This window comes from Rhinolophus ferrumequinum, chromosome 11 (genome assembly GCF_004115265.2).
Source record: "Rhinolophus ferrumequinum isolate MPI-CBG mRhiFer1 chromosome 11, mRhiFer1_v1.p, whole genome shotgun sequence".
In the NCBI taxonomy this organism is placed as follows: domain Eukaryota; kingdom Metazoa; phylum Chordata; class Mammalia; order Chiroptera; family Rhinolophidae; genus Rhinolophus; species Rhinolophus ferrumequinum.
This window is the reverse complement of record NC_046294.1, coordinates 61,548,221-61,557,027: the sequence shown is the minus strand read 5'-3', so window position 1 is coordinate 61,557,027 and position 8,807 is coordinate 61,548,221. Positions and strand designations below refer to the sequence as shown.

At 36.0% G+C, this 8,807-nt stretch overlaps 1 pseudogene; it reads left to right on the top strand.

Annotated features, from left to right (window-relative positions):
• Nucleotides 1–313: 313 nt before the first annotated feature.
• LOC117030896 (T-complex protein 1 subunit zeta-like) lies at nucleotides 314–1,911 on the top strand (annotated as a pseudogene).
• The last annotated feature ends 6,896 nt before the right edge of the window (nucleotides 1,912–8,807 follow it).

The following is an 8,807-nucleotide window of genomic DNA, read 5'->3' as shown; positions in this document are numbered from 1 at the left end:
ATATATATATATATATATATATATATATATGGTAAATTTTGGACAAAGATGCCAATATAATTGAATAGAGAAAGATAGTCTTTTAAACAAATGGTGCTACAAAACCGAATATTTACATAGGGGGAAAAATGAACATCAATCTTCACCATATGCCATAAAGTAAAGATTTAATTGAAATGGATTATAGACATGAGTGTAAAATCTAAAATATAAAATTTAGCCAGAAGACCCGGATAGCGCCTCTGGGCCCCGCGGAAACAGCTTTGGGCAATCTTCACGCCCGGTCTTTTTTTCTTCTGCTGCTGGGTCAGGTATGGCCGCCGTGAAGACCCTAAATCCCACGGCCAAGGTAGCCCGAGCCCAGGCAGCGTTGGCGGTCAACACCAGCACGGCCCGAGAGCTGTAGGATGTGCTGTGGACAAACGGGGCCTACGGGCACCATGAAGATGCTTGTTTCTGGTGCTGGAGACATCAAGCTTACTAAACATGGCAACGTGCCACGTCATGAAATGCAAATTCAACACCCAACAGCCTTAATAGCCAAAGTAGCAACAGCCCAGGGTGACATAACTGGTGATGGTACCACTTCAATGTCCTAATCATTGGAGAACTGCTGAAACAGGCAGATTTCTACATGTCTGAAGGTCTTCATCCCAGAATAATAACAGAAAGATTTGAAGCTGCAAAGGAAAAGACACTTCAGGTTTGGAACAAGTCAAAGTAAGCAAACAGATGGACCAGGAAACACTCATAGATGTGGCCAGAATATATCTAAGTATAAAGTTAAGGCTGAATTTGCAGATGTCTTAACAGAGACTGTAGTTGACTCTATTTTGGCCATTAGAAAGCAAGATGAACCTATTGATCTCTTCATGGTTGAGATAATGAAAGTAAAACATAAATCTGAAACCGACATAAGCTTAATCAGAGGTCTTGTTTTGGACCATGGGACATGGCATTCTGATATGAAAAAAAGAGTATAAGATGCATGTATCCTCACATACAATATGTCATTAGAATATGAAAAAATGAGAAGTGAATTCTGGCTTTTTTTTCAAGAGTGCAGAAGAGAGAAACTTGTACAAGCTGAAAGAAAATTCATTGAAGATAGAGTTAAAAAAATAATAGAACTGAAAAAGAAAGTCTGTGGTGACTCAGATAAAGGATTGTTCTTATTAATAAAAAGGGAATTGACCCATTTTCCTTAGATGCTCTTTCAAAAGAAGGTATAATAGCTCTACACAGACCTGAAAGGAGAAATATGGAAAGGCTGCCTCTTGCTTGTGGTAGGATCACTCTGAATTCTTTTGATGACTTAACTCCTGATTGCTTGGGACATGCAGGACTTGTCTATGAGTATACATTGGGAGAAGAGAAGTTCACCTTTATTGAGAAATATAACAATCCTCTCTCTCACGTTATTGATCAAAGGACCAAATAAGCACACCCTCACTCAAATCAAAGATGCAATAAGAGATGGCTTGAGGGCTGTTAAAAATGCCCTTAATGATGGCTGTGTAGTTCCGGGTGCTGGAGCGGTGGAAGTGGCAATGGCAGAACCCCTGATTAAATACAAGCCCCGTGTAAAGGGCAGGGCTCAACTGGGAGTTCAGGCATTTGCTGATGCATTGCTTATTATTCCCAGCGTTCTGGCTCAGACTTCTGGTTTTGACCTTCAGGAAACACTGGTTAAAATTCGAGCAGGACATTGAAATTCAGGTCAACGTGTGGGTGTGGACTTGAACCCAGGTGAGCTAATAGTGGCAGCACAAGCAGGCGTATGGGATAACTATTGTGTAAAGAAACAGCTCCTTCACTCCTGCACTGTGATTGCCACCAACAGTCTCCTGGTAGATGAGATCATGCGAGCTGGAATGTCTTCTCTCAAAGGTTGAACTGAAGCTTCCTTTGTATCATCTGAATCATGAAGACTCTAAGAGTGAACCTAAGAATACAGCTGTGGAATTTTTGTCTAAGCTTCAAATAATTTTCAAAGGAATTTTCTTTTCCCATTTGAAAAAAAGGAGAGAACACTGGCGCACCTATTCAATTCCAAAGTCTGAAATTATAATTACAGTATGTTTTTTTAATTGCACTCAGTGTACACACATAAAACGGGCTGTTTTCACCCAATGAACAGGATGTTTTGCTTTAGCTTTAGTGGTAAAAATACATGTTAGAAAAGTATGTTATCTACCTTATTAAATATTGCTTGAAAAAAATTTATAGAAGGAAATGTAAGAGAAATCCTTGAAACCTTATAGTAGAAAAATATTTTTTATCTAGCACACAAAATCCATAACCCCTCCAAACTGATAAATCAAACTTTAACAAAATTTAAAACTTTTACTCTTCAAAAGACACCATAAAGAAAATGAAAGGCAAGTACAAATTGTGAGAAAATATTAGGCATATATTTGACAAAAGGCTTTTATCCACAATCAGGAAGAACTCTTACAACACAAAAAGAAGACAGCAACCTACTACAAAAATGGACAAGATATTTGAGGTGAGGCTTTACAAAGATTTTAAAATGGTCAATAAGCACATAAAAAGTACTCAACTTTAGGAAATGCAAATTGAGACCAAAATGAGATACCTTAACACATCCATCCATTAGAATGGATAATTTAAAAAAATGTCAATTCCAAATATTTGCAAGATGTAGAGCAGCAGACACTCTTATCCACTGTTGTTGCAAATGTAAAATGGTAAAACCACTTTGGAAAATTGTTCGGTTGCTTCTTATAAAGTAAAACATATACCTACAATATTACTCAGCTGTCCCATAGCTAGGCATTTAATCAAGAGAACAAAAAGATATGTGCACATAGACATTTGTACACAAATGTTCTTAAGTGCTTTATTTGTAATAATCCCAAACTGGAAACTAGGACCCATCGAAGTATCAATCAATAGGTGATTGGATTAAAAAATGAAGTACGTATATCTATATAGCTGAATACTACTCAATAATTAAAAAGGACCAATTACTTTTATACGTAGCAGTATGTATTAATCATGAAAAGGTTATGCTGAATTAAAGAAGCCAGACACACAAAAATATAATTCTATTCATGTTCTTTTTTAAATATAAGTGTTTACATTCAACATAAAAACATACAAGTTTATATTCAATATAAAAATATAAAAGTTTCAATATAAGAAATCGCAAACTATTCTATCATGAGAGAAAGCAGGTTAGTAATTGACTAGGGCCAATGGAGGGAGTGATTAACTGGGAATAGGAATGGCATTAAAGAAATGTTTGCTGTGATGAAAATGTTCTGTATGTTGCTTGTGATGGTGATTACACAAGCATATACATTTATTAACTCATTGGAATATGCACTTAAAATGGGTACATGTTACTGTACGAGTATGTAATGTGTACCTCAATACGTTAAGTAATCTTACATAGAAATACAGAGCAATGCTCTGAAATGATCTGAAAGCCAGAGAAAATTAGAGAAATTTTCTAAGCCTTGAGTTTTTTCACTTATAATGTGGATTAAGTCATCCCTGTTACTAATCAGTGGTCAGCACTTGTTAGTATTTCCCCTCAGTTTCTTTTAAATAATCACATCTCTGAAGAAGTCTTAAATTAAAAGAATTCTCTCAAATACTGTTCAGGGAAAAAAAAAAGTAAGAATTTGTACCTATTTGACATTTGTAGTAAGTAGGCAGTAACTACTTGTGTTTCACAAATTTTCAGAAATACTTGGTTTATTTCTTGACGTGATTGATGTAGAATTTATAAAGGAATAAACAGTATTGATTTAAAGTACACAATTAGATAAAATTTTAGCAGATGTACATATCCATAAATCACCATAGAAATCAAATGCAGAATATTTACATCACCACAGAAAGGTTTCCTTGCCTCCTTTGCAATCCCTTTCGTTCAGCTCTGATCTGTTTTATAACACCACGGATTAGCTCGTGTTTTCTGAATTTTTGTATCAATGAAGTCACACCGTACATATTCATTTGTGTCGACTTTCTTTTGTCCAGTACTGTGATTTTTGAGATTCATTTATGTTTTTGAATATATTGGCAGTTTGTTGTTTTTTTGTCGAAAAATAGGTTTCTCTTGTATCAGTTTATCATATTGTGTTTATCCATGCACTCATTGATGGACATTGACGTTGTTTCTAATTTGGGGCTATTGTGAATAAAACTGCACTAAACATAAACATACACGTGCGAGTCTTTGGTGTGGACAGATGTTTTCATTTCTCTCCGTCAAATCCCTAGAAGTGGAATACCTGGTGAGGAACTCTTTTCATTTTAACCTCTATAGAGGCAAAACAACAGAGAAGGATGCTCACATAAAGAACAGTTAAATAATAGAGTCAGGTTATGTATCTTCTACACAAATAAAATATTGTCATTTTTTGAGGGCATCTTTTGACTTGTCTGTTTGAGTCCCATTCTTTCACCCTCAAACTACTTTGCCTTTTCACGTTCTCGTATAAGTCACTTTTCATCATTGGGATTTATTTTGCCTTTCTTTGTAGTTATCAATGTGCCTGCCAATGAAAGTTTACTTTCTCATCTATTGGGTCTAATCTATTATTCCAGTAATCCATATAGCTAACTTGTTAGAAGCGAGGTTAGTATAAAGACATGAAACCAATAGTGAGGTCTTCTTGTTACCCAAAAGCATGAGTTCTAGAGATATCTAGTTTAATTTCTTGAAGGACTTTGTTTTCTTTGTATATTCTGAATAACTGTGGTTGCTGAGAAGTACCCTGTGATAAACTGTGAATAAACTACTATGCATTGATTCAACTTTCCTTAGTAGATGTTGTTATACTTAAGAAAATTTTAAAAGTTTACGTTTCCTTTGTGGAAAGCCTTTTACAAATCCTCAACTCCATTTCTTAAGTATTTTAACAGTCCACATTCAAAAGCTCTAATAATTTTCTTATCAATTTTTAGTATTTTTTAAATATGTTCATTTCACATTTTATTTACAGATTTCAAACAGTGCTTTTACTTCCAAACTGTGTGTTTGTGTTTGCTGATGGGGTGAGGGATACATGTTTTGGAATATAATTCCTAAATATTTTGTTTGTGCAATGAAATGTTATTGAATGCTTGACATTTGGAGAATCATTAGTCTGTTTCTTTTATAAGCCAGTAAATATTTATCAAGTAATGACATGACAGTATGTGCTTTTACATGTAGCAACAGGGAAAACACTTTAAGACTTTTTTACCACTTTTTTCCCCCCTCAACTTCTTGGGGCAACAACTGTAGTGTCTAAGTTTTGTGTCTACCCAGAATTTCCCTCTTCCTAGAGAGCTACCCCTCCCCCAACCCTTTCCAGCTCTAAAGGGAGCATCATCCACAGTGCACTGTCTGCTCTCTGTCCACAATGGCAGCAACTCAGGCCTGGCCGAGCATCATAACCCATTTTACACTTCACAGTGGTCTAAGTAATGTACAAAGAAATGGTAGAGTCCTTCATCATATCTGATATAAGGGCCAGAGATAGACAGAGAGGATGAAGATTTTGTATCTGCATTGCTAATATTTAAAGATGTTGGCTTAGGGATGGCTGTTAACAGAAAAGAATTCAGTCACCACTTTTACATAGAGAAGCAGAGATAATGAGTGTCAAGAAATGGCGAGCGTGAGAGAGGCTTGATGACATAATTTGTCTCTGAATATACATGTATCTGATACTTGAAAGATACACCATTGAACTCCCCATATGTGTAAGCCGTGGCCGTCCTGTTCCCTACTACAGGATTTGGTAAGTGACATCATTGCCCACCCCCTAGCTCTTGCTTTAATAAATCTCTTCTTTCTGGAATGCTTTCCCTTGTTCTTTAAATACCAGCTGATATGCCACAGTTTCCTTGAAGATGTCCTGGATTTCTTTTTGAAAGAAATTTCCACTCTTTTAAAATGATAAAAATATGCATAGGTTACTTTTTATGTCACTTTTTACTTCTTATCCAAAACCTCATTTATCTGTATTTTATCTTCTGTTCACTATCACCTTGAAATCAAGGGTTGTTTAGTTGCATCTGCAAATCTCTCTATTGTACATAGCACAATTTCGTATAGAAGACATCATCTACCTTGAAAAACTTTCCCTAACTTCCTGAAAACCAGGTGAAGTGATTTTCTTTCGTGCTTTCAAAGTACTTTACTTTTTCTTCAAATCACAGTACTTCTCACAGGTTCAGAATTTTTCTGTTGGCCAGTCTTCCTTATTTCTTTATAATTTAATTGAGGACTTAAAATGGGTTGATTACCATTTTATACCCACAGCTTGACAAAGTACCAAGGAACATAACAGACACCTACTAAATATTTGTTGAATTAATGAATAAACACAACGCAATGTGATCCTACATAAGGACTACAAGATACTTTTTACCATCTGATCATTTTAAAAATTAAGTCCAATGCTCATCTTTTCAGTAAAGTTTTAGATCACAAACACAGGTGGATCTTTAAGCGGAAAATGATTTGAATGACAAATTCAAAAATGATAACAAGTAGAATATGTGCCATCTTAGTTGAGTCCTCTTACTAAGCCAATGAGAGCACGGAAGGCCTGTACTTTAATAAAATGCTTCATGTCACATGGTTCATTAAGGTCAGAATCTTCTCATTTCCTTTTCCATGACTCCCTCTGTTATACCATACAGCATTTCATTTAGCATTGGATTATCCGATTTGGCACAAGTACAGAGCAGTGATTTTAGATTACTTTTTCTCAGTTGAGAGGGAGTTGCTGTGGACTTATGTCTCAGTTACTAGAGTGTCAAAGGAACAGAGTTAACCCAGACCAAAATGCCTTTGACAGTCTTGCCAGGAACACCAAGATGGCTATGGCAGATCACTTTTTAAAAAATATATAGGCATCACTAAGGTAGAATCTCAAAATAATCTTATCATTTTAGTTTGGGTAGCTACTAGTTCTGATTGTGTTTTCCTCTGATTTTACTGTTTTTATCATAAGAAGTAGCATTTTCGTCCCCCCACACCAACTCCACTTCCACCCCACTGATTTTCTATAGGTATCCAGAAAATGAATGCGTACGATATATCATTTTGGTCCTAATTTGCTTTTTCCCTGACATTGAGCACTTTTCATCTGCTCATTGGCCAGTTTTTAATCTTCTTTTATGAAGCATGACTTCAAATATTTTGCCCATTTTTGTATTGGGTTGTTTGTCTCCTTATTGAGTTGTAAGAGTTCTTCATGTATCGTGGATAAAAGTCCTTTCTCAGATATATTTCGTATTTCCCATTACATGTATGCTACACATTTGTAATTGTCCCACAGGTCCTGAATATTCTATTCTGTCTTCCTTTTCTCTTTTCTTTTCTTTCTCTTTGCATTTCAGTTTTGGAAGTCTCTTGACATTTCTTCAAGCTCACCAATTCTCTCCTTCACCACTGTATTGATGAGCTCATCAAAGGCATACTTCATTTTTGCTACAATGTTTTTTATTTCTAGCACTGTCTTTTGATTCTTTCTTAGTTTCCAGTTCTCTCCTAACATTGCCCATCTGTTCTTGTATGCCGTCTATGTTATCCATCAGAGTCCAGCATTTAATCATAGCTGTTTTAAATTGCTGATCTTATAATTCCAATATTTCTGCCTTATCTGTAAATGGTTCTGAAGCTTGCTCTGTCTCTTCAAACTGTGTTTTTTTGTCTGCTTTCGTATGCTTTGCAATTTGTTTTTTTTTTTTTTGAAATCCAGACATTACGCACTGGCTAAAAGAAACTCAGTCAAATAACCATTAGTATGAACTTTTATGCTTATCTGGCTAAGGAGTAGACTGTATTTATGGTTTCCTGTAGCTGTAGGTGTCAGAGGCTAAAATCTTCACAGATATCCTTATTATTATCTCCCTATTGTCTTTATGATTCCCTAGAGATTTCTAAAATAAAATCTGAGACATACAGTTCCTTCGGTTGTATTCCGGTTATTATACAGAGGCCCTACTGATGTCATGGGAGGGTGTGAGCAGAGGGTAAGCATTCTGAAGCCTATGATTTGGTTTCAATCTTTCAGTGAGCCTGCGCCCCTGAACTGTGACTTTCACAGGAGTTTCTCAGTCCCCCTCACCCTTAGTTGAGACAGCAAAGCTAGAGAGGATGATAGTTGGATATAGCTAGATATTCCCCATGTGGAATAGAGGATAAAGCAGGTTGCGCTTGTTATTTCCCTTCCCCAGGTCGGTCAGGCTCTGGGAAAATAGTTTTGTTAATTTGTTTGTTTGTTTGTTTGTTTGTTTTTTGAGGACAAGCCTTGTTAGGAACATAATCCTCTGAGAGTATTACCGAAAGGCCATATATCTATATATCTGTGGAGTGAATAATTTGGCAATAAAAAGGATTGAAGTACTGGGATGTGCTACCACAGGGATGAATTTTCACTTATGCTAAGTGAAAGAAGCCTATCCTCAACGACCAAATATTCTATAATTCTACTTAGACGAAATGTGCAGAGTAGGGGAAAAATAAGCTAGTGTTTGTTGAAGCCTGGAGGTTGGGAGGGTAGGGGAAAAGAGTAGAGACGGGGAGTAACTGCTAATGGACAAAGGGTGTCTTTCTGGAGTGATGAAAATGCCTTAACATTAGCATATGGTGATTGTGCAACAACACTGTGAACATACGAAAAGGCATTAAATTGTACACTTTATTGATTTTATGGTGCATAAATTATATTCAACAAAGATGTAAAAATTTGAAATTGAAGGAAAAAAACCACACTTTAATGATTTCCTGAAGCCAGGAGTAGAGGGAGGATTGACTGCTAAGAGGCATG